This window comes from Protopterus annectens, chromosome 5.part0, assembly GCF_019279795.1.
Source record: "Protopterus annectens isolate FY-2018-M chromosome 5.part0, PAN1.0, whole genome shotgun sequence".
Lineage (NCBI taxonomy): Eukaryota > Metazoa > Chordata > Ceratodontiformes > Protopteridae > Protopterus > Protopterus annectens.
In genome coordinates, this window is record NC_056735.1 from 370,753,658 (window position 1) to 370,780,523 (window position 26,866).

Sequence of the window (26,866 nt, forward strand, 5' to 3'; positions counted from 1 at the left end):
TTTTTTAATAATAGTACTGCTAACTTGAGCAGCTGACAAAATAAAAGAATCTACATGCATTTCTGAAATAAAAGTAATCTATAACTCTGATTATTACAGTTATTTCTTAATTGTAAACCCTCCATGTTTTCTTCCAAAATTGCTATTTTGCGGAGGGATTATTAGGGGAAGAGCAACATTTTGAGCCAAATTCGGGGACAGTTGAGAGGTTTGGCTATGCCTAATTCTATAAAGCAATTTATTTGCATGTACCTCTCAACCTGTTAATGCAATAAATCTGGACAAGGCCAAATATATTGGGGGAACATATAAACAGTACTAAAAATTGCTCTTGTATAAACAGACAGTTGATAGAACAGGTCTTACTTTTGCATGCATTTTTCTGAAGGTTATGAAGTCTGAAACTCAGCGTGTCATTATTTAGTGACTTAATTCCTAAATGAGAAAACCACAAATATTATGAGGAACAAACCAAAAATAAGAAGCAAAAATCTATTCATTCTGTGAAAATCTGGACATTTGGGAGGTATAGTTCAGCTGGGGCTGTCTTTGAGTTTGCCGCCCTTCCCCCTCACAAAATCATGGTCGAATGGAGCCCTCCCCCCTGCAGCCATTCCAATGATCCATTACTTGGCTATTTCACTCCATTTACCATAAACACTAATGTGCATACTGCTTTACTTCTATGATGATTTGGATTTCATTTAAAAGTTTTATTTTGCATTTTACAGCACAAACACTAAGACATCTGCTAAACAAAGCAATGCAGTCTCACATTGAAAACAGGCTTAGCATTAAAAACTTCTCTCCCCTTGGAACTCACATTCAATGAAACAGCATTGAAACCCACATTCAAAGAAAATACATTTTGCCAGTGGCAGATAAAGATTAACTTTGGGCTGTTTTCAAATCATAGGCCCCTTGCACATGAAACATACATGTGCTCTTTGATATACCTTCCTGATTCTACTAAATTATATTCCTTGTACAATACAGTACAGTTGTTAGACGGCATTTTAAATTTATTGTTTTGAACGTTTTTCCAGTAAACAATGAAACAAAATGCATGCACCAATGACAAAACTACCCAATTCAGAACATTTCCATCATAAAAATCTACTCAACCTTCTACAGTCCACCAGTATCAGTAAATATGCACAATCTCTAAAGTAGTAAAAGTCATCTAAATAATTCCACATTAAAGAAATCTGTAACAATGAAGAGGTTGCTGCTAGCAAACAACTTTATATGTCACTGTTTATCCATCTACAAATAAAGTGCCTGTTGCCCTTGAGGAATACATTGCCTATGTTGCATGCATTAAAAAAAATGATAAGCTAGTAATATAGCAATAGGGACTGTACGGCAAACTGATAACAGGTTCAGGTTCATAGTTACTACTCTAGGTATCTTTGCCAAAAAGGACTGCAGCATCCACCCACTTTACAACACAGTACAGTATCAGCATTGCATCTATCTACTGTGGGAGTAGAACCCACAGCCTTCTGCATCAAAAGCAAGTACACTACCTGTTGTGCTATAAGCAGCACTAAAGTTTTGTTCCCCTGCAGCTCTCAGCTCCTTGTAAAATCTACTCGACACGCAGTTGTATCTCTGAACTTTGCAGCACAAGAAATCTGGAAAAAGCTAAAATTTATTTTGGGGGGGGGGGCAAAAGCCCAAAAACCAGGGACACATTTTAAACATTGCTTGTATAATGTTGGAAAGTTGCTAGAATTAAATGCTGTGTTACCACCATACATTTCATTGCCACGTCTTTAACCCAGGGGACCCTGTGCAAAACAGTCAGAGAAACATACCACTTTGCCAAATCAGCTGTTTTGTAAAAGAGAGGAAGACAAACTTAAATGGCTACCATTTAGTGAATTCAGTTCTCAGCATAGCTGTCAACCTCTTGGCACAAAACACCTGAACAAAGCCAATAATGGGGGGAATACAGCCCCCAGACATATTCAGTGAATTCAGTTCTCACTATAGCTCTCAACCACTTAGCAAAAAACATGTGGACAAAGCCAGTAATGGGGTGGTGGTGGAATACAGCCCCCAAACATTCAATGAATACAGTTCTCTCCATAGATAACTCTCAACCTTAGCACAAAATACATGGACAAAGCCAATAGCTGTCAACCTCTTGGCACAAAATACCTGGACAAAGCCAATAATGGGGGAATACAGTCCCAAAAATAGAGACAAATTTCAAATATCCATGTTATAAACTTAGACAACTACAAGAACAATTTCACACAGAAGGCACCCTAGTCAAGAATCAAACCAGAGAACCTGTAGCTGTTAGGCAGCAATGCTACCAGTGCACCACTACACTACACACGTTGCAAGGAGAAATGTAGATACAGAAACCACAGATTTTACGAGGAACAGAACAAATATGAGGCAAAAATCTGCAAAGCTTTTTTTAGAAATGGTGGTGGAGAGGGAATTCAGGTCCTTGCCACCTGCATCCAAGGTACAGGGTTCAAGCCTGAGTATCTCTATCCACCACCATTTGCTCTCTCTAGCCACCAGTATATAGTAACTGGGGCATTATACACACGCACACACACAGAGCGACCAAACCCGCCCGCGCAATATGTCCCGCGAGAGCAGCTCACACACACAGCGACCAAACCCACCCGCACAATATGTCCCGCGAGAGCAGCTCACCTCTCTCAGTCCTCATTGGATCTGCTGCAGCCGAAGCAGTCCGGACCTCCTCTTCTGTGCAGTCGTTACTGCACTGATTCCTGGGTGCACTTGCAGCAATGATTGCTGGGTACCTGTGTTTCTCTATCCGGACTGCTGATAAAGGCAGTCTGAAGTCTTCAAATGCCTCTGCGCGCGGGACTCGTGCTTTTTTTTTTTTTCAGTTTTGTTTTTTAGTTTTAAAGATTTTTTTTTGTGTTTTTGTAGGTGGGAGGGCTGCAGTCCGATAGCACGAGCCACCCCTGCATTGTACTACAGTCAAACAAGGAGATGATTTCACATTGGTCTGTTCTGCTAAAACTATGATCAAACTACTTGACCTCCCACAAGAATCATTTTGCTAAGTCAAGTCATCAATAAGTGACTCACAATTCATACTAACACCCCCGAAAAAAAAATCAAATACTCTTTCCTTCTAAGCAACTGTCTACACAAAAGGCAACTTTCTTCTTAACCTCTGCCAGCTACACCAAAACTGCGGTTACATATTGAAACAATGAAAGTTACAAAGTGTGAACACTCAGATGAGCGAAAATGCTACAAATCGATGTTTTTTTTTTATCGCAGTACAGTGAAGATCGGAATATTTGCCCTTTCTTCACTGCAGTGCGATCTCAGAGTTGGAATATATATTTAGCTGGGCATGTGGGGGGTGTAGCCCCCACAATAAAATTTTCGAGTTGCGGCATTTTCACTCATGTGAGTGTTTGCACTTTGTTAACTTTCGTTGTTTCAATATAGACCCCAAAACTGTACAGGTCTCCCTGGCAAAACTACTGCACATCACCACAGAATAGCAGCTAAAACTAAACTTTCGCAAATCACAAGATGTAAAGAAAAAAGAAAAAAAAAAGAAAAGAAAAAACCTGGATCCCTATACAGATCTAAAGCATACCCCACAGACACATCCTGAATATGTATAGACACTACTTTCCTACTACCATCTCCCTGTATGCCATCCCCATTTTACTAACCTTCAAGTCACACTATTAAACAAACTGGAATTACATTGCAATAAAATAGAAAAACTTGCCACCAACCTGCACTTCAGAATACACTAGTCTGGCCCTCTCGCACTACTTAATGCACACCCTGCTCACAAGAGTACACAGAATTTGCCATAATCCCCAAAACTGCCCATCCCTAAACATCATTCAACCATACTCCCAAAACAGGGCTTTACACTCCAGAGATAAATCGTGTTTTACTATCAGCAAAGCATACAACAGTGTAGGAGACTTCCTATATTCAACTGATATTGCCAAAGCCCCACATTCCTTTAACAGTGAAATCAATCCAAGAGCCAAGCTCTTTCAAAAACCAATGGAAATCTTACCTGATGGGCGTAATGCTCTGCTCCTGCTTTTTCACAGACTATCTCTGTAATTTCCATCTATTTTTACCACACACTGATCTCACATAACCTGCAACATATCCGTCCTACTCCCACAGTCTCAGATGCTCACCACTCCTCACTCTCTTCCACTGTCACTTTCACTGTTGCATAGCTCTTCCTAAACTTTGCTCACTACTCCCACCTATCTCAAAAACTCTACTAGTACGAACTCTCTTATCATCTTATCTCTATTCCCACACTTTTCCTACCAACACCTTATTTGCTGTCTCTCTCATATCCTCTCCCTCACCCTTCTTTCTGCTTACACTCCCATTACTACCCTTCCTAATAAATATTGCTTACTTGCTACCATCCAAAGTGATAACATACTTGCCAAAATTCTACAGTCATGATCTCAACAATGAGGTGCTCTAAACTTCCAATATAGAGAGTTCCCTTACTGCGCTACCTATCCGTTATCCTCCACTTTCTATTCTCTCTCTTGGGCACATCAAGCAGACCCATAACACCTGCTATCTTGTTTTCTTTCTTTCTCTAAAGACTAAGGCTCTAAATACTAACCACAGAAATAATGCCTCTAAGAGGACTATCAGGACTTTTCTCTTTTATAAAAAAATGCATGCTTTATACTCTGTATTACTTTATTTCTCTCCCTGCTACACCCCATAAATGGAAAAGAATCTACAACACTCCTTATTCAGACTCATAAGATCACCTATTGTGATATACTTTGCAAATATATAGGCAATGCTTCAATATTCAAATACTCTGCAAATTTAAGCAGACTGTTTAAAATATAATGGACTCTGTAATCACCTGTATGCGGTTTGTAAACTGCCATTTTATAAGTAATCTTTTCATTTAAATGACTGATACACACTGAATGGCATATTACTATACCAGACACACACAAAATAGTGACTTTAGAAAAAAAAATCAGTTTGTACGAAGCATTTTATTTGAATAAAAGATCATTCTAGCCACCATGAACCAGACAATATGTTTCTTTATGACTGCACAGTGAGTGACATGGTCACCAAACTTGCTCTCTGATTATAGAAGGCTAATTGAGAGGCTTTTCTTCGAGTTCTTTTAATCGTAATTCATGGAAGTTTCATGTACTTGTACTGCTCAAGATAGAGGTGCATTGCAAAGCTTCCTCCCCACACTTTTTTAACAGTGTTGGTGTGTGTGTGTGTGTGTGTGTGTGTGTGTGTGTGTGTGTGTGTGTGTGTGTATATACATATATATATATATATATATATATATATAGATTCACTTTACATGCTCAAAATTCTGAAATATCAAATTTCAGAATCTTGAGCCCATAAAGTGGAAATCCTAAAAGATCGAAAACCCAGAAGTGTGAAATTCAAAATCTCGCATTTCGGACATGTTGAATTAGCAGTTCTGGTATTGCGCTGTGTTCATGGATTCAGGTAAGTGTTTATGTTTTAAGGGTTTTGGGTAGGGGCTGTAGTGTGTGTTAGTGTGTTTTGATACAGTGATGTGTGCGTGCAAGGGGAATGTAGCTTGTGTGGTGGTGTTTCGTATTTGTATATGCAGTGCGACCTTGGAGTTAGAATATTTAAGTAGGGGGGGTGTGGGGGTGCAGCCCCCCACATGAGAGGAACAGTGTGTGTGTTGTATAAAAGTCGCGATTTTGAATTTCATGCTTCTGGGTTTTTGATCTTTTAGGATTTCCACTTTATGGGCTTGAGATTCTGAAATTTGATATTTCAGAATTTCAAGCATGTAAAGTGAATATATATATATATATATATATATATATATATATATATATATATATATATATATGGATTCACTTTATAATCTCAAAATACTGAAACATTTCAGTATGTCGAGACTATAAAGTCAAATCTAAACAACACCGAAACTCCAAAACCGAGAAATTTAAAATCGCTTAGTACAACACACCACATACCACACTACACAAACGCCAAGCTACCCACACTACAAATAAAAAACACACACAAACAAAACAATACAAACTAACAAACCTACATTACAACTAAGCAGGGGGGCAAGCCCCACTGCACCCCCCCCACTTATATATTCCAACTCCGAGATCGCACCAAAGAGAAAAAGACAGCAAACTCACAACCAGACATTCTACACTCCCTCGCACACACACATCACATATATACAAACACCAACACATTCAACATTTAAACACTCATACTTTTACCTGCCTACCCTAACCCACACGTACAACTTCCAAACACTCCCACATACAATCAAACACCTACCCAAAACCCTTATAAATTAGGCACTTGCCTTAACTTACACCTAAATACACATACTAATCTGGAAACCATCCACGACACATTCCACGTCATGTATATTTAAAGCATAACCGCAAATTCGAAATATTCAGATTCGTGGTTATGCACTTTTGACATTCCGAACATTTGACCGGTGTGTGTATGTGTATATATATATATATATATATATATATATATATATATATATATATATATATACACACACACACACACACACACACACATACACACATATATATATATATATATATATATATATATATATTGAGAGAGTGTAGGGGACAACGAAAGGGCTTACCCCAGTACAAAAAATTATTTCTGTGTATTTTACAGTTTTGAGTTGCATTTCTCGATATAGGAAAACTGATGAAAAATAACTTGTTTTTGAAGGATGTAACTGAACATAAGGAAAGTGACATGGCCAACAGCCAAACAAATTGAATTCAGAACATCGGACACAGTACTTGTAAATGTTGATTTGTTGCATTACACAGGCTCTCCTGGCTACAGAGTGTGAAACATACACACCAAATGTATTGGGTATTAAAAAGTTTCTAACATTTCTTCAAACAATGAATTCACCTAAAATAAACTCCAGTTACGAAAAATGCTCGCTATTTGAACAATAAACACTCAATGGGGTGCAATATGCTCTTGGTCACTAGAAGTGTATTTTTTCAATATCCACTGGCAACTTATCTTATCACAATTAAGATGCAAAACAGAGAGAGTTTAACTGATAAGAAAGAATTCTAGTGAAAAATCAGACACTGGGCCCAATTCCAAAAGACTTGCTCTCAGTGTAAGTGACCACTTACACTGAGAGCAGGTCTTTTGGAATCTGGCCTCCAGTGTAATCCTGTTTATAGACAGGCCTTATGCGGAAGTAGGTCACTTAAACTAAGATTAAGCCTTTTGGAATCAGGCAGACTTGCACTGAAAGCTCTTTTGGAATCTGGCCCAAAGTTCTGAGATACTGAACTGAGCATAGAATCATTTATTTAATGGACTGTGAATTCTCAAAAAACAATCTGTGCTTTGTTTCTATGAAACCCTTGAACCATCTAGAGGGCACATGAAGATCATCATGGGAAAAGTTCTCTCTCCCACGAAATAAAAATGGCTGCAGACATGCTTCTAGCCCACACCGTCACTTACGTTAGTGATTTCCAAGAGACGCTGGGCAATTTCTTCAATAAAATACATTACAGTGATATAAAGGGTAAAGGTCTGTGATAGGGCTAGGTGAGTACGGAATTGAAAATGCACACTATTTTATAGAAAATAGTTCATAAAGAAAAATCATTTGTCTGAAGTTTTTACAATTTTGACTGAAGAGGCACATCATTTTTTAAATGTTTTAATAACATTACTACTGACTATACAAAGTTTTATTTTACAATATTTATATTGGACACAGAATTACTTACAATAAGTGAAACTGTGAAATGTAAAGCCAGTCAGTCATGTGCTAAGAACTCTGCTTGATACTGCAGACCTTCCAGACCAGTGGTGCAGACGCTTTGAGACCTGGGGTGCACTACTGCTAGTAAACAGCTGCAATTGCAAAGTTTGGTAACCCTGCAGCAACAAATACCAGGAAAGATTCCAGTTGTATAGTCTCCTTCAAACACAGAAATATGGCACTTAGCCATACACCTTAGCATCACAGACACTTCTCACACTGATGCAGTCCTCCTCCAGTCTGCTCACATCTGCACAAATTACACATAAAATGACTGTCTGCTGAACTGTCAGATTCACTGCAGATCTTGATCATATATTCAGCACCCCTATTCCAGCCTTCAACCAAGCCATAGCTAATGTCCATTGTTTGCTTGTTTGTTAACCAGGTAAATAAACTCGGTCTTCATTGGCAATTTTCTGGGTCACACAGATAATGAAAGTGTGTGTGTGTGTGTGTGTGTGTGTGTGTGTGTGTGTGTGTGTGTGTGTGTGTGTGTGTGTGTGTGTGTGTGTGTGTGTGTGTGTGCATGTTTGTAAACTGTATATACATTATCCCCAAATGACATACCCACATACAAATGTGCAATACAACCATGTACCTAGTTTTTAATTTATTTATTTTAATAGCATGGCTACATACTACTATAAGATAAACACAAACACACACAATTTTTTTATTTACATACATCTTGTGGAATGAGTGCTGGTATATATATCACAGACTTCATGCAAGTGTGTGTATGCATCAAGGGGCTACTTTTCTGTTGGTCGACTTGGGCTAGAAACTTGCAGATATAAATTAATTTACTTCTGTGACGCCCGTTCCCTGGCCCAGCAATTAAGGCTCCTAAATCCTCACCACTAGCACCAGAGAGGACATCTCATATATGAGGAAAGGATAACAAAATACACACAGTAAAGTGCAACTTCCCTTAAGAGCACACAGAGATCACAGTCAGTCCGGGTCAGGTCGCTCCCTTGTTCTCCAGGTCCCCAATAAGACTCCCCACTGGCACAGCTATAGCGTCCAGATCTCAGCCAGCTGGGCAAGCTAAAATTTCCGGCACCCTCTCTATCCAACCAGTGCTTCGTGTCCCTGCCCAAGTAGCTGACACACACACACTTTGAGATAAGAGTTTATACAACCACACAGACACTCCTGGGGAAGGTTGGCGCAGGTTCTCCAGCTGTGCCCCCTTTTCCCAGACTATACAGTAGTACCCTGCCACCACCCAGCTAATATTTATCAGCTACTTAAGGGCCCTTAAAAGGGTGTCCAATTATTACTGTGCAATATTATTATCCAATTGGTAAGTGTGACTAAACAGTCAAGACTTATTTGGAGTGACTTGGACAGTAAACTCCATAAATATGCAATGTACTCTAGAGCTTAACTTATAACTACACAAAACTGCCACAGTTAAAAGGGTCTAAAAATATTTAATAATAAATAATTAAAACCACAAGACAATACTTTCTACTACACAGTGCTAGTAGAGAGTTCAGAGATCACACAGAAATACGTAAAATAATTTAGTAGTACAGTTCTGACATCACAGAAAAACAGTCTAATCTTTCTAGTTTCTAGTTATTTCTAAAGGAAAACACAAGTCTAAGATAACTTACATATGAGCAAGACAGTGCTGTGAGTTGGATGTTCAAGACAAGAATGCTTATATCTCTCTGGTTCTCTCTGTTTAAATTGAAATTGCAGTCCTGATTTACATCATTCTTTACACCTTCCTGGGGTTCCCAGGCTGACAAACTGCATTTACATTCTTTTACACCTAGGCAGAAACCAGAGCAATAAAGGACATTTATGCATGCAAATTCTGGTAATTAACTTTAGCCTTAAAACAATAGGCATGAAGCCTTCATCTAGCTCGGCCGGAGCCCAATTGTAAACATCAAAGACAGTCATAAAATGCTTGACTTAGCTTTCTTACAGTAATGTGCACTGTTGTCGCATTTTTTCCAGTTCCACATGTAACAGTATTTCTTTACATTTAAGACAACAAGCCTGTGTCTTACATTGTTATTTACAAATGATAGAATTATCTATAAAATTCTCTCTGGCTAGGCTGGCAGCCTTCACAACTTCACAAATGTAGCCTCAGTTGCCATGCTGAGCAGGCATTCAGAATGCAAAGATCTAACAGGGTTGTGTAGCACAAGCAGCTGTTTAAGATAAGGGATCCCATCTTGTGTAGAGCCAACTAAACTTAAACAAGAATGTCAAAGGTAAGAGATCAAGGGTAGCCACTGCAGATTCCTTAAGACTGCCATGACACAACAGCAGTGAAGTGTAGTCATTCAGTAACCAAGCTGTGGAGTTCTGCAGAAGTAGCAACCTATCACAATATGTGTTAGCCCTAGGTAGATGGAGTTGTAACTATCAATATGAGACAAGGCCAAGACATGCACTACCACTACTGTATCCTGAGGTGGCAGTAAATAATTGACATGTGAGACGTCCTGAAGATGGACACATTAAGATCAAAACAACTGATGACACCTGGCCCTTGTGTGTCAATCTGTTATAAATAACTACACCAAGGCTCCTCTTCTTATCAACTAACTTCAGAGTAAAAGGCAGGCTTCACATACCGTGAACAGCAATAACCATTGTCTTAGACGTATTGAGTATTAGCGGTGATTACTATTTATTCATTTATGGATGCAACCCAAGTACTTTCTGAGTTCACAATAAATAGCTCATCCTGATGAAAGGAGAGGCAAAGCTGATGATTGATAGTATAACAATGATAACTGCAATTCTCTTCTAGAAATCCGCTCATCACTTGATGGCAGAATATACATGGAAAACATCAAAGCACATAAACTTCGATCACTTTGAGATACTAGAAGTTACAGAGTAACTGAGCAAAAAATATGTGCTAGAAATTAACTACAGGATACAACACTTGAAAGATAGGAAGCAAACCAGTCTAGGATAACACCGTAGACTTCATAGTAGCGCCGAAAATGGTTTAATAAGATGACATGGTCCTATTTCCCAAATGCTGAAGAAAGATGGAGGAGGACCAGAATGGATTAATGACCCTGAACTCTAGCTATGAGGAAGTCAACAGGCCAGCCTTGTATTATATCTTGTGCAAAGACTAGACAGGAATGGACCACTCACTTGATACTGCCATAAAATGAGATCAGGATACAAGTAATACCCTCTCCATAACCCTGGCAATGATGGAACGTCTTGTTGGCTGTTGTGTGGCCTTGCAAGTAAACAAGTGATGAAAAAACTCACTACAATGTGAGGAGAAGAGGCCATCAACAACTACATGAAGTGAGTATAAATGATCGAGTTTCCCCTTGAACTGTTTAACTTCCACTTAAAAGAGTAACAGTAAGCAGGCTGATGATGGGTAAGATCTGTGGCTTGTCTAAGCCATACACACCTAATAAAAGTCTGTAGGGAAGCAGTATATAAGGCCACCACAAAACATTCACAGCATGCTAATGTCTGCACTGTACATTAAAGTATGGAATGTAACAAAGGAAGGCCCAATGCAGGCCACTGCAGAAATGGACCTAAAAGCAGTTCAGTAAAATCATACAGCAGAGACTAATACATTCAGTGCCAAGCCAACTAGCCCCCAAAATGTTGAAAAATAAATTATCTTTTTTTTTTTCAGTCACTAATGCGAGAAACACTTAATGCAAAATATATGCACCCTTCTTCTTCCTTTTAATGGTTCAAGAACATAGAAAGCCGCAGTGTTTATGTGATATACATGATGACTCTTCACAAGATTCATTATGATACACTTTAAATTCATTTATTCATTTTCTACTGTTCTAGTGTATGTTTTATACTATTCAGAATCACAGGAAGATGGCAAGTAAAGAGTGTAAGGGTGTAATGCAAGGAACCAGGTATGAACAAGATACCAGTCCATCACAGGACAAACACACACAATGTACACAAACCTTTGGGTAGTCTGAAGCATCAACAATTCACTTATATTCATGTCTCTGGGATGTGGGAAGAAACCAGAAACCCTGGCAAAACCCCACAGGGACACAAAAAGGATACTCAAACTCTGTATACAAGGCACATAGCTGAGAAATTACCCAGAGGACCAAGAATTTACAAACCTATTGAAATAGGATGGTGCCCTGGCACATAAATCCTGGATGCCCATACACAGATCAAACAAACATCTTATCTGCTTAAGACTGCACTGCCAGCTTACAGTCAATGATATACATAGCAAACTGGAACACAGACATTAAATCATACATGACATTTAGTAGAGCAGAGACTATTAAAGCAACCTACAAGAGCACCTAACAGCTGCCCATGTGAATAAAGGCTACACAGCAGTAATTTTACTAACCTAAAAATGGACAGATTCAATGCATACATTCTATCACATGCTTTTATATCCTTTATTTTAAGTCAGTAACCAGGAAAACGGTGCAGTAATAAACAAGGCAGTGATAGTTACTTAATCAAGAAGGTGTACAACCAGCAAGAAACAAAGAAGAGGGAGGATATCTGAAATTCAAGATGGTAAAAAGCAAAAAAGTGGTCATCTACAGTTTAACACAGTAAAACAGTTCATGTTTGGAATTATCGACAAAAAAACACGCTCAGCCACTAAAAGTGTCTGTGTGTGCACGTTCAAGTAAGAAAATCTGAGGTGGCAGAATATTAGGGTTCCTATTACATTATCAAAGTTCTGAAACTTCAAACACCATAAGGTCGAAACCTTATGTTCGAAGTTTCAGAACTTCGATTATGTTAAAAAAAAAAAAAAAAAAAAAAAAAAAAAGAAAAGAAATAAAGTCTTGCAAGCAGAGGGGCAAGCCCCCCTGCACCCCCCCCCCGCTCTTTAAATATACCAACTCTGAGAACGCACGACAGTGCGGTAAAGTGAAATCTTTCCTTTCCGCACTGTATTGTGATCTCGGAGTTTGGTATATTTAAAGAGCGGGGGGGTGTGGGGGTGCAACCCACCCAAGTGGGGGGTGCAGGGGGGCTTGCTCCCCTGCTTACAACAGTTACTTTGTCTGTAGTTTTTTATTTTTTTTTTGTTGTTCGAAATTATAAAACGTCAAACATACAAGTTCGATCTTGTAGTGTTCGAAGTTTTATAGTTTCGATAAAGTAATAGGAACCCAAATATTAACCTTAAAAGCAAGAGGGATCAAAACTGTAAGTCATATTCCATGTGGGAGTAAATGACCTGAGACGTACCTCCCTAGACTATATGAAGACAGACATCATGGAGCTCTCAGAATGTGCATTTCAGGCTGGTAGGCGGCTAGCACTGGGCAGCATTTTACCTTCTCCAAGGATGAAGCCAAAATAGAAACAAAAGATGACTGAATTTAATAACTGGCTTTGCTTGTGGTGTCATTCTAAGGGGGTACAACATTTGCTTGAAAGGAGATGGTCAACAGACCATGCTGCTTTGCCAGGGATGGTCTGCACATATCCTTTCTAGGCTTTTAAATATTAGCTAAAACATTTTCTTCACCCATAGTGCCTTTTAGGCAATGCCAGACTGTAAAGTACTTCTGACATAGCAAATCAAAACCACAAAAATCTAACGGTATTACTGCTCAATGCTAGGAGCCTAAACAAAAAACTCCACTCACTAGAAGCCCTCTTCACCCTACAGAATGCTGATGTCTGTGTGGACAATGAGACATAGTTTAAAGCCGTCGGGAGCATGCCAACAGTGCAAGGTTATAATGCCTTCCACACATTCAGACCAGCTACTACAAAGCCAGGGACTAAAGGTGGAGGTGCCTCTGTTTACATAAAAAATAAACATACCTCAAGGCTGGTCAAACAGGACAATGACCTTGAGCTGTCCATGTTCAAATCACCATAGGAAAAATCCAATATCACTTCCTTGCCAGCTATAGGTCCCCCTCTATGACCCAGGAAACCCATACCATGCATTTAAACTTATTAGAAACACTAACCATCCAACTCAATACCATATTCATGGGTGACTTTAATTACCTCACTAATAACTGGGAATCCTATATGACACCAAATGTACAGGCACAGAGACTCCTGGATTTTGTAAACACAAACTCCCACCACCAGAAAGTCATTGCACCAACTGGGAGTATAGCCATACTGGATCTGGTCCTCACTAATATGGGAGAGTGCTGCATACCCACTACTGTAACGTCTTCCTTGTTAAGGTCAGACCACATAATGGTCCCCTTTGAAGTAAAAATAAAATCTGGACACCCAGCTAAACCTGGAATATTCAGGAATTACTCTAAGGTTAACCTCCTGCTATTAAGTGATAACTTGGCAAAATTTCAAGTCTCATAAACCCTGAAAACACTGCTGCCTATGCAGAAGTGTTCACAGAACCCTGTACAAGCATGTTAATAGCTACATAGAGGCAGCTGTACCCACCAAGAAAAAGTACAGAACTAACTCAAAAATCAAGCCAGCCTGGTGGAATCACAAAATCAATAGGCTAGGAGGTGCAGCACTCTCATCAAACTAAAGACATCTCAGAGGACAAATACATTCTACCAAAGTCAAATTTGGGATGAATTTGGTCTCCCAGACCAAGGACAAAAAAAGTTCAGTTTCAGCAAGTCAATCAGAAGTATCGTAAAGGTTATTAAGTCCAAGGTAACACAAGCAGGCCCAAGCAGGTCAGAGGAGCTCTCGTTGGGTGTCTATTCCTCTTTAAATCTTTAAGAATTAAAAGGATTGGGAAAACAAAGGATGGTCAAACAATGACACAGCACAATCATAGAAAGCTGAAAATTTTGAATAGAAGAGAAAGAAAAACCTGAAAAGATTTTAATAATAAGAATAAAAGAGATTGCCACTCAAAAATTGGGCTCAAAATCTCTCCAAATTTGCAAATTTTGCAGTCCAAACAAAATCTTTTTTTTTCTTCCATTTTTTCCTTGTACTCTGTTTTCTTAGGTCTTGCTTTCAAATTTAAAAAAATTGAGGCTGTTGAGCTGAGACCTGCTGTCCTCAAAAACAGAATATGCCAGGCTATGAAGAGAGTGAGCTTTGACATTGAGCAGGCGACCCGTCCAGCGCTGAGGCAACAGGTGTGGAATCGGGTAAACCATTAATGCAAACTACACTTATCTCTTTCATGTTGATATGTAGATCTTGTGGTCTGGGCAGGCCCTTGTGTCTTGTATCCACTTTCCATTTTAGATGACTCCCCAAGCAATATCTGAGGGCATCTATCGTTAGAATCTGACTGCACATGTCTTGAGAGGGTACTAGACTGGACTTTATTTCATTCACAGTTAGCAGGCTTTCTATTAAAAACGGGCTGCTGCTGCAAATCCTTAACAGTTTGCATAGACTAGACTTTGTGTCCTCTTGTCTTTTATTTTCTTGCTTCCTGCTTCCAAACAACACATCAGACTGTAAAGGTAAATCCAAAATCCTTGTCTTAACATGCTCAGCTAGTCTTCTGATCCTCAACCAGGCATGCATCTCTGAAGAACAGACCCAGAAGCAGCCCCTCGGGGAGGCCTGCACAGCATCAAACCACCTGTTCAGAACAATACTCACCTCCAAGAGCCAATCCTCAATTCCTTAATACACAGACCACCTAGACTTTATTTTCCAAAGGAGATAATTCTGAATTTTTAACATATGAAACTGACACTCCTTTCTTTAAATGGAAGTGAACCCCCTCACAATCCCTTTCTTTCCTTATTATCAGCCAGAACAGGTTTGCAAGGAGGAAAGCCTTGCCTTTAGGCCCCTAGAGACATAATTTTTAGGCCCCTCAGTTTCTGGGTCAAAAGGCCCTCTATAAGCTTAAGGCATACTTATCTAGGCACCCCGACTTAACTGGGGCAGGAGGCAGGGGGCAGGAGGCTAGGGGGAGGTTCTGGGGAAAAACTCAAAAACATCTTCTACCACATTCAAAACCAGGGTATAAAGTAAAGGCCTAAAACAAAAAAAAACAAGAATCTCTAAGCCCTCCTCCTGAATCAAATCTTGACCCTTCCCCATTTAAATGCTCTCTCATAATGAATCTAGAGTCTCTGAAAAAAAATCCTCCTCAGGAGGCAAAGCTGAAGGTAGAATCATCACATCAGAAGAAGAATAAGGAGGAGGATACTGCAATCTTTGAGGAAGACCTGTAGCCTCCTGCTCAAAACTCTCAACTCTCTCAAACTCAGGTTCCACCCTAGGCTTATCAGGAGGGCATAGAACCTCTAATCATTGTAATCATCAAATCCCATTTTTTTTAGCATGCTTCTAGGGCAAGGACCTGAAAACACTCGGAGAAAACCCCCTGAAGCTAAAAAAGCAGGCCTGCCTCTTAAAAGCCTTAGAAAGACAGGCGAGGCCTACCCAATTAGGAAGAGGGAGAGAGGAAGAACAGCCACCTGAGAAGCCCTCAGGGGCCTACTTCCTGAGATACATCCTGTAACAATAAGTTTTCTCCTGAGACTCCCAAAGAAACTCCTGGCAGAACCTCCGCAGGTAAGCAGTATAAAGTATGGTAATCTAATCCCCCACAAGAAATACAGTACAGTTATTCACTTTTCATACACCGTTATTCTGAAAAGCAAAAAAAAAAAAAAACAAATCATGGGTGTACTCCAACCAACCTTTCTGGGTCTCTGACTCTGACTTTTCAGAAACTTTCAGAACGCAAAAACAGCTTCCAAAACAGCTTCTGCATCGGCAAATGCGCAAAAAAAGACTGATATGACGCCGTCATGCGGTACCCTGGCCTGGCGGTACTCGTCCAGTCTAATCGCGCCAGGCCGGCGATCAGCCATACACTTTGTGATTGGGCCGACGACAGGACGGACTACCCAATAGTTAGGACTGCAGCAATGTGGAATGAAGAACATCCACAAGGCATTCTTTATCTATGTCCGCAACCTCAAAGGCAATACACAGTTGTGTGTAGAGCTCATTGCAAATGGAGCCACCTATATTGAGACAGAAGATACAGCAAAACTAGTGGGTGATGAATTTAGCTTCAGCTGCCCCCCCTTCAACCTTCCCGCAGGAAATACCATCAAATATAACTCCTTCTGTTATCACTAGGGAACAGGTCCTTAATGCTCCAAGGCCAAGAACACTACATCAATGGGCCCAGATAATATCCCAGGATGCCTTCTAAAACGCATGAACCATGACCCATCAGGGTCTCTGGAACAGCTATTTAACTATTGCCTCCAAACAGAGTTTGGGCCTCATAGGTTCATACTAGGTTATCTGCCCTAGGGCATTTATAAGCCTAGCCAGAGTGTGTTTGGCTTTCGCCACCCATTTTAAAATAATTTTGCTATGCCCTTTTTCGAGGTTAGTATACTGTGCCTCTGTCTAACAGTGACACAGAAGTGATATCCGGGGTAAACCTATGATCTCCCATCCACTCATCAAGATTCCTCTTGAAGAGAGTCAATGAGGGACTCTGCCTAACCTGGACTGGGATTTTATTCCAGAGTGAAGGGAGCCTCTGGGTTATGAATCTGTCCCACCAGCATGTCCTATTTATTTCAGTGCTGAGGTTCAAGTCTCTCGAGCGTGGCTCGATGGGATTTGGATTTTCTGAGGTGCAGCATGTCCATTAATTCCGGGTTGGACGTGGCTTTATACGTCAGGCACAGATCGTCTCTGAGCAGGCAGTATGCCACTGAGTAGAGCTGGAGTTTCTTTAACCGGGCAGCATATGGCATCTGTTTGAGCCCTTTGATCCTCTTGGTGAGGTACTTTTGGGGTCTATCCAGTTGCTGCAGGTGTCTGGTAAGGTACATCCCAAAAGGGGCATTGTACTCAATTATGGGCCTGATGAGGGATGAGTAAAGAGGCACGATGACCTCCCCTGATCTAAATGTGAATTCCCTTCATGATTAGGTGGGCTATATAAAATGTTTTTCTAACCACTTTGGCCACGTGGTTGTCAAATGAGAGATTGCTATCAACTTGGGTCCCCAGGTCCCTAATTACTTCTTCTGTACTTAATGGATTACCACCTATGTGGTAATTTGTGGGCACTTTGTTTTTGCCAAAGGGGATGACTATACACTTTTAGGCGTTTAGCTTGAGGCCATGGCTCTGGCACCAGTTGTCTGTTTCTATGAGGCCCTTTTGGAGGATGCTTGTGTCAGCTGGAGTGTCGATTATGGCGCCCAGTTTGCAGTCATCTGCAAACTTGGTCAGCCACAGTCCTTCCGTGTTGGCCTGTACCTCAGAGAAATATATACCGAACAAGAGAGGTCCCAGGACTGAGCCTTGTGGGACGCCATTTGTAACTGGTTTGGAGTGTGACATGGCTCCAGCAATTCTAACCATGTGGGTTCTGTCCTTGAGCCAGTTTGCAACCCATCTAGTGACATAGGGGTTTATAATTAAGCTGGTGAGCTTATCTATAATGCCCGTGTGGGGTATTGTATCGAAGGCTTTTGCAAGGTCCAGGTAGGCTGTGTGGACCACCTTCCCCTCGTCAATGGCCTTAGTGACTGTTTCAAAAAAATCAACCAGGTTTAAGAGGCAGGATCTGCCCTTAACAAAGCCAAACTGGGTAGGATCCAGTGTCTGTAGATCCCCAATATCTTTATTTTTGAGGTCCATGATGATCCTTTCCACAGATTTGCAGACCAAGCTAGTCAGGCTTATGGGGCGATAGTTTCCAGGATCCGTTGAGGCACCACCTTTGTGGAGAGGGACCACTGTTGCTGTACGCCACTCTTTGGGTACATATCCTGTAGTAAGGCTGAGACTGAACAGTAGTTTTATGTTTGGGTTTAGCTCTTCTTAGAGTTCATGTAGGACGCAGCCCGGAACACTGTCTGGTCCCATTGATGCTGTGTTTTTTGCTTTGGAGAGGGCAGCTCTTACCTGAGCATCTGAAATGTCAGGGGGCAGCACTCTGCTGGGATAGATATTTGCCCTTTTGGTGGGGAGAGGGGAGAGAAGTTTGCGCTGAACCTGTCAGCTAGGATGTTGGCAATGTCTGTGGGTTCGGTGTATTTTTTGTCATTTTGGACTAATTTTGAGCATATCTGGGAATTCCCACCCAGGTTCCTAACATAACTAAAGAAAGCCTTGTGATTATCCTTAGTGTCCTGTGCAATTTTTCTCTCGAAGCTGGCCTTAGACGATTTTATGAGTGCCCATAGTTTTTTGCTAATACTGATCAGAGATGCCTTCCCTTTTTGGGATTTTGCTCTATCATGTAGTAGCTTCCTCCTTCTACTGTATAGTTCATTTATGGCTGAGGTCCACCAGACAGGACGTCTGCCTTTGGAGGATTGGGACTTGGTTTTATTTGGGAATGCATGATCCATGTATTCCTGAAGGTGTTCATAGAATGCGTTTATAAAGGATTCTGCAGTCTGGGCCATATTTTCCACAGGCCCGGGGGCTTTGAAGGATTCCACTTCAGTTTTGAGGAGATTGAAATTTGCATTAGAGAAGTTTTTCACTGTGGATTTCAGGGCAGGGGGTGGAGTCGGGATGTGAATATCCAGTGAGATTAGTTTATGGTCTGATCTTACCAATGAGGGATACACTTCTGGTCTGGAGCATAGAGTCCCCATGTTGGTGATGATCAGGTCCAGTATGTTTTCCCCTCTTGTGGGAGTGGTAACAAGTTGTTCCTTAGCATTTGAGTTTATAAATTCTAGGAATCTTTGGGCTAGGGTGTTGGAGCTAGAGTAATGCTCCCAGTCTATGTTTGGGTAGTTGAAGTTGCCCAATATATTGGTGTTTGGAGAGACCTTCATATTTTCCAGTGTTCTCAGGAAGGCCGAGTGGGGTTCCTGGGTTTGGGAGGGTGGTCTGTAGCAGGCTATAAACTGGAAGGCAGTTTTACCCACTGTTAGTTGCACATGGATAGTCTCTGATGCTTCGTGCTTTGCCACCAACCTGGAGGTGTGGGTATCTTTGATGAATATTAATACTCCCCCTCCTTTTGTGGTTCGGTCCAAGCATGGTATGAGGTATAACCTGGTAGTGCTGGGGTGCTCTCGGGAGCCTTGAACCAGGTTTCTGTTACTTATCGATGTTCTCCATGCTAAGGAGAGTTTCAAGTGCGTGCATCTTGAGGTTTAGACTTCTGGCGTTGAGTAGCATTACTCTTGGTTTCTTATCCCTTGTGATACCTATGGAGGTGGGTTTGTCTTTTGAGCCTTGCCTAAAAAAGGCACTATGGGGGTAGCAAGAGCCTTTGCCAATATCCGAAAGCCCAGGGGCGACAGGTACAAGCCATCCCTAGCGAAGGATCGTGGCTTGTCGAGCATGTCATCCCAGGCTGACAGGCACTGGATCCCCTTTGAATGACACCAATACTTAAGCCAATTGTTGAAATTGATCATCTTGTCTTCATATTGTGGCATCATTCTTGGTGAGGGTAAGATGCTACTCAAGGTCAGGGTCATACCGGCCTGGGCTACATGCTCAGAGAGCTCCTCTATGTCTCTTTTCATGTAGTCCAGGGAGGTACGTCTCAGGTCATTCACACCAGAATGGACAATGACCAAGTCATATTTGTACTTGCCTTGGAGTGACCTGAGTGCTTGTGTTATGTGGCGGATCCTAGCGCCCAACAGGCAGTTCAGTGTGACCTTTTCCTTGTTCAGCCTGGTGAGCGGGGCGTCAGTGTGCCTGACGATAGAGTCACCTACTACAAGTGTATCAGGTGTGTTGTTTAGCCTTAAGGGCTGTGACTGTTCGACACACTGGCTTTGTGAGCTATGTGTTGTACGTGTTTTGTTTTGGGGTAGCGGTTGCTTGGGTGTCTGCTTTGGAGGTCTCTGCTGCTTAGGCAGATTTTTATTTAGAGCCTCCGAGTATGTTTTTGTGTGTTTATGTGTTTGGTTTGCTGTCGTGGTAGGTCTATGTGAGACTGGAATTGTAGTGAGTGTGGTTTCCTTCTCCTCCTAACTGGTTACGCCAGTACTGAGTTGAAAGAGCTCAGCCTCCAGTATGGCTATATGGTTGCATCTTTCACATGTGTTGGAATTTGTTGGGAGGAGGAGAGGGTTGTCTGTGTACATGAGGCAGTTGTAACATTGCTTCAAGATTCCCAGATTCACCAGCTGGACCGGAGAGGAGATTGACAACTGACCTTTGGACATGCTAGAATAGTATTGGGAATTCCTTTATAATTGAAAAATAAAAGGGCTAATGGGGAACAAGGTACTCAAGGGGAGTTTGTGAGGGTGTAGTGCTTTTAATTTTTTAGTGCTGACTTATATAATTGCTTTAGTGGGCAAGTGCCAGGTAACTTAAATGCAATGTGTTACAGGTAACTTAAATGCAAAAACGACAAACAGTAACTTTCTTTCGAGTGAAACAAGGAAATAAGTACAGTAAGCAATGCAGATATCACAAGGGATCCACAGAAGCGCTGAAAAGCCGCGTTTTAGGTGGAATTAGCATTTCAGGGAAATAACAAGCAAACAAACAACAAGCATACAAACAAAGCTTCAGCAGGCCTGGATCTAGTCTATGCTACAGCAAAGAAGGTGTACCAATTTCAGTAAGAAGCAGTTCAAATATGCAGGCACTATAAGCCTTTAACCAGAAATTCCCAGCTCAGAAGGGCAGAGTCCAGCCTCTCCTCCCACAAGAGTGCAGACCACAAACCCTTCTAATGTAAAATAACTGTCCTGAAGCCCAAGTGCTTAAACCAGAATTAATACACTTTTAGAATAACAGACACTGAGCCCTCAATCAGCAGTTCCTAACTTAGAAGGATGTAAGCTACCTGTTCTGCCACCACAGTGCAGACCACAAACCTTCTTAATGTAAAACAACTGGTCTGAAGCCCAAGTGCTTAAACTAAAAGGCTTAGAATGAGATACACCAAGCAGTAATAAATACAATTGAGTACTTTTAAGATGACGCAAAAGCAAAATAAAGTAGGAAGAAACACAAATACAGTAAAAGCAGATAATTTTTTTTTCAGAAAAGTAGCAAAAACAGTAGTAAAAACAATTCACATGCAGTGCAAGCTGGCACACTTGAGTATGTAGCAATATTAGTCCACACACAGTTTGAAAAAATGTAATTAAATTAAAAAGGACAAAGCAAGTGCAGAAAGGGTTTATTAGGTAGAATGCGGTAAAGAGATGGGACTGGGGGAGTGTCCTAGTTCAAATCTACAGTGGAGCGGGCACTGCAAAAGCCACCAAATTTAAACTACAACTAAGAACAGGTGGGGGGGGGGGGTGACCAGTTTCAAGAGAGATGTGAGGAATCAGAGTGCAAATTATAAAACCAAAAAAATATATACTGATCTCTGTATATTTGCAGAACAGTAAGACAACAGATATCTAAGCAACAATGTAGCTCTATAATACAGAATAATACAGAAAAATATACTCAGCTCTATATATTTGCAGATAGTCTTGTAAGGCTGTCTCTCAACACACAGGTTCCACTTTAAAATGTTAAAAGAGGCAAAAGCAAAATAAGGTAATAAAGTAGGAAGAAACACAAATACAATAAGGCAGATAAAGTGCAAAATTTTTTTTTTTTTTTTTTGCTGGAGAACAGCAACAGTCATCCCTCTGCACAAAGGTGGGCCATCTACAGATCATGGAAACTACAGACCCATAAGTCTCACTAGTCTTGCATGTAAATTCATGGAAAGAATTATGGAAATGATCAATAGTGATATAGTAAAGCTCCAGACACTGGATCCAACCCAGTTTGGTTTCATCAAGAGTAGATCATGCCTACTCAACTTGGTGGACTTCTTTGAGAAGGTCACCAAAACAATGGATGAGGACAAAATGGTTCACACTGCCTACCTTGTCCTGGCCAAGGCATTTGACACAATACTTCACTTGGGCATTGTTGACAAACTTAACAGGTTCAGTACAAACTCATATGTTATCTGACAGACAGCAAATTGGCTCACAGACAGGACCCAGGAAGTTAGAAATACGGATTCCAATTCTACAAAGAGGATGGTCACAAGTGAAGTCCCTCAGGGATCAGTCCTTTTTGGCATTTACTTCTCTGAAGTCAATGCCAATGTCAGTGGTCTCTGGCTGACTAAATTTGTAGATGACTGCAAATTAGGAGCCATAATTGAATCCCACACTGACACAAATGTTCTCCAGCAGGGGCTGACACAGAGAAACAACTGGTGTCACAGCCTACACAAACTAAATGACAAGAAATGCATAACAGTATCCTTCAGGAAGTCATCCACCCCTGGCAACGATCATATTGACAACACACCCTTTACAGCTGACTCAACAGTCAGGGACTTAGGGACATGCATAGATAGTAATCTAGCCTTTGATCATCGCATGTCTACAGTAGTGAGGAAATTATTCTACATTGAGCAACTTATAAACAAAGGTATGGCATCTAAGCCCAAGGAAGTAACTGTTCTACTGTACTCAGCATTAATCAGACCCATCACGGAGTACAATGTCTCCTTTGGTATGTACCTAACCAGGCATATCCAACAAATGGAATGTCCACAGAGAATCCTCAGTAAAAGAATACAGGGCTTAAGTAAAATGTCCTAAGCAGACAGCCTCAAGACTCTATCCCTGTACTGTCTCCTACAGGCTTTTGAGGGGAGATCTATGCCTGACATACAGGGCATGGTCAAACCCCACACTGATGGACCTCCTGCATATCCGTAAAACAAACGGCACCAGAATTACCCATTTGCCTTTGACATAAATCAGACTGGAGAGACAGGTATGTTTCCCAGAGATTGCTCCATCTCTGGAACAGGGTCCCCATCCATGTGAAGCAGAGTTCCTCCTTAATCCAATTCAAGTGCAACCCAGACAACTGGATGGGGAACAGGAAATTCTTCCCTGGTTAGGCACCTTTTTCTCTAATGGACACAGGCAACCTGTAAATGATTCACTTCCCAGGCCCCTGCTTCACTTATCAAGGGTATCAGAACTTGTCAGAGATTTGGGATGCATGGCTAAACTTAAAAAGGTCCTTGTGATCATTAGCATAGTAAACAACTATGAACCTATGTAAGAAAAAGGTGACAATAGTAAGATAGAGAAAAGGTAAGAAAGCACAGCAAAATACAATAACCGGGTGATAAAAAGAGACCAGCTTAAACGTTTAGCCTTTTTCTAACCATGGTAGCTAGATAATCCTGCAACGGTACTGTAGGTTCACTGCAAACCTAAGAGGATGGCAAAAACAGTAAGGCAGAATCCTCAGACATTAAATGTATAACAAAGTAATGAGATTTGGCCACTTTACATGCTGAGAGCAGACATTTAAGCATCTTTACTTTACAGACAGCACTTCAAGCTGACTGCTGTGATGCAAACTGCAGCATCTTTTACATCGAAGCAGGAAACCACAGATCTAGCTTAGATTATTTTCTATAAGGAAACAACACTTCTCTGTAAAAGCTATTCAAAGTACTTAAAGCGCTCTGACACAAAACGTTTTTGAAGTGCACACATTTTAATACACTGACTTCCTTACAATCTTTACATCTGGGTCCTAGCATGAACCATACAACACAAAGTTGAAGTAAGCTGTTTACTGCACAGGTATGTCATATTTAAACTTACTCTATGCAGCAAGGGTTATAAAGTTGTTTCTAAAACTGTTTCATAAATTAAGCAAAATTATGTATTATGTGATCTAAGAATAACAGTTGATTCTCAAATGATGTTTTATAGAGAACACTTTTCAATCTTTAAATACTTTACTACTCCTGGCATTCTCAAGCAACATTCTAAATTTTCCAATTCCTGCCAGCCTCTAGCATCCTCAGATGTGCAAAGCAGAGTTACGTGCAATTTATACATTAAACTGTACACAGTAACGATGCTGCTTAACCCAACCAGGCATTTGTTGCGTGTGTAAGTATGAATTTGCATGTATACAACTTTGTAATATAGTGCTTACAACAACTTAACTGTGGCTTTACAAACAGCATACCTCTTGGATTTAAAAATAAAATCTTTGCTGCCAAAATATATAGCATATCCTGAAATGTTCTGCATAAAAAGAGCTTCAGACATATGATGCTGTTGTTCCAGTTATAAATCTTAGAAGCTATAGAACCTTGTGTTTTGACAAGTAAATCATCTTTTGCAAAACAGTTTCCCCCACAAATAATGTTCACAACTGAGTCTAAACCCACGATAATGTGATATTAAATAAAAAAACATTCAGAATTAAATGTCTTTTTAAAGTGCTGCTGTTTAGCAGATGGTAAGAAATATGAAAGGTAAAGGCTGCAATGTGACCCTGGTACAGATTACCCTTGTGTAACATTGTAACAAAAATGTAGCTTCTTTGGTTAGTGTCTGCTCTATAAGTACATAATAAAACCATGGTACAGGACTATAATGAACAAATACTAGTACATCATCTTCCTGACCTGTGATAGAAAACGAACATCAAGAGTTCAACTGACAGGGCTAGACTTGCCAATGAATATTTGAACACATTGCTGTCTTCTAAAGACAGTGAGGGGAAGCTGCATCACTTCCAATCCACACAAATCTGCAGAGCAAACAATACAAATCTTGTGGAAATAGGGTGCATGTACTCTCTGACATTCACCAGGAACCGTCCCCTCAATGGAAGAGAAGCTCTGGACTTCTCTCTCTCTATAAATACAAAATACTTTCCAACTAGAAAAAGAATCCTACTCTCAGTTCCTATGGTGGAACCATCTACGCATATGCTCTGCCATAACTTTGGTGGTATACCGTGTTATTTGGGATGATATAATCTCTATACAAAATGTCATGATGACTGATCAACTGTACAAAAAAGTCATAAATAATGTCACGGGCAAATCTTGTAAACCTGTGCTGTTGTTTCTTGGAATGCATGACCTTGAAATGCATTTTAGTATATCTTGCTTTATATACACACTTAATTAGGATGACCTACTGATATGTGATGATCTAGAATTTGTATAGCATGCCTGTTATCTCCCTGAATGTCCGTCTTACCTTACTAACCTTGTGGCTTTTCTTCCCATGGCCACACTGAAAATGGGCATAACTCATTGGGCACCCAGGTAATCAATTCATAAATACATGTGGAGTCACAGTAATCTGCTGAACTGACAACGAAAAAAGTTCCACAATCTCAATGAAAATAATACAACTAATACCAATCTAACTACACCAACAGACTAAACATGCATACGTGTACACACAGAATATTTCAGAGTTAAAAAAGGCATGAGTCAAAGCACCCTTTTAACACATAAAAACATAGAGGAGCACTCCTATCTTTAGATTTCAGTGCTTGCAAAAGTTTGCAAAATATAAGAGGAAGTGACAATGAATGCTTAGTAATGAAGCCTGAATCAGACTGGCACATAAGGTTACACTCTTCTCAAAGTAAGGGTCTTGGCAATAACTGTGTTGTTGGATACATGGATAGGCAACACAGTGGCACAGCAGTTAGTGTTGTTGCTTCACAGCAAGAGATTCTCTGGCTTGCTTCTTAGTCTTGTGTGTGGAGTCTGCATGCCCTCCCTGTGTACACATGAATTTTCTCCAGGTGCCCTGATTTCCTCCCACATTCTAATGACTTGCAGTAGATGGACTGGACATAGTAAACTGGCCAGAGATGTAAGTCCATGTGCGTGTATTTGATACGGAACAGCAGCAGCGGTAGGACTAGCCACCTAGCGGTGCGAATACCGGCTCTAGATGATGGTTACTGTTGATGTGACGCCCAAATTGCATGTGTAAAAATAGGAGAAAAAGGGTTGTGAATCGATGGATGTTAGATCCACGAATATTGTAAAGTTGGCTTGCAGTTGTTTGTTGCTGGACTGACAAAGGGTTTAGAACACAAACTACTACTTGTCTCTATTTGATTTTCATTAAAAAATGATTCCCTTTTACAAAGTTGCCACTTTTTGTTTTTAATAGTAAAAACAACTAAGTGGTAATTGGTATTTGATAATAGTTCAAATCTTGTTTTGGAGTTTTGCCACTCTGATGGCATAAAGGGATAAAGTTCTGACTATGGACTAGCTGATTCGGGTTCAATTAACATCTCAGTTGACTGACTTGA

At 40.5% G+C, this 26,866-nt stretch overlaps 2 protein-coding genes across 8 annotated transcripts in view; one reads left to right on the top strand and one right to left on the bottom strand.

The window, feature by feature from the left end:
• The window catches only part of CASK (calcium/calmodulin dependent serine protein kinase), a 4,132,188-nt gene that overhangs the window by 1,886,910 nt on the left and 2,218,412 nt on the right, over window positions 1–26,866 (bottom strand). The gene's annotated exons all lie outside the window — the stretch shown is intronic.
• LOC122802640 (cysteinyl leukotriene receptor 2-like) overlaps window positions 24,299–26,866 on the top strand; it is a 121,957-nt gene continuing 119,389 nt past the window's right edge. The window contains exon 1 of the mRNA XM_044072338.1: window positions 24,299–24,363. The gene's annotated coding sequence lies outside the window, so the exon portion shown is untranslated. The remainder of the gene's footprint in view (window positions 24,364–26,866) is intronic.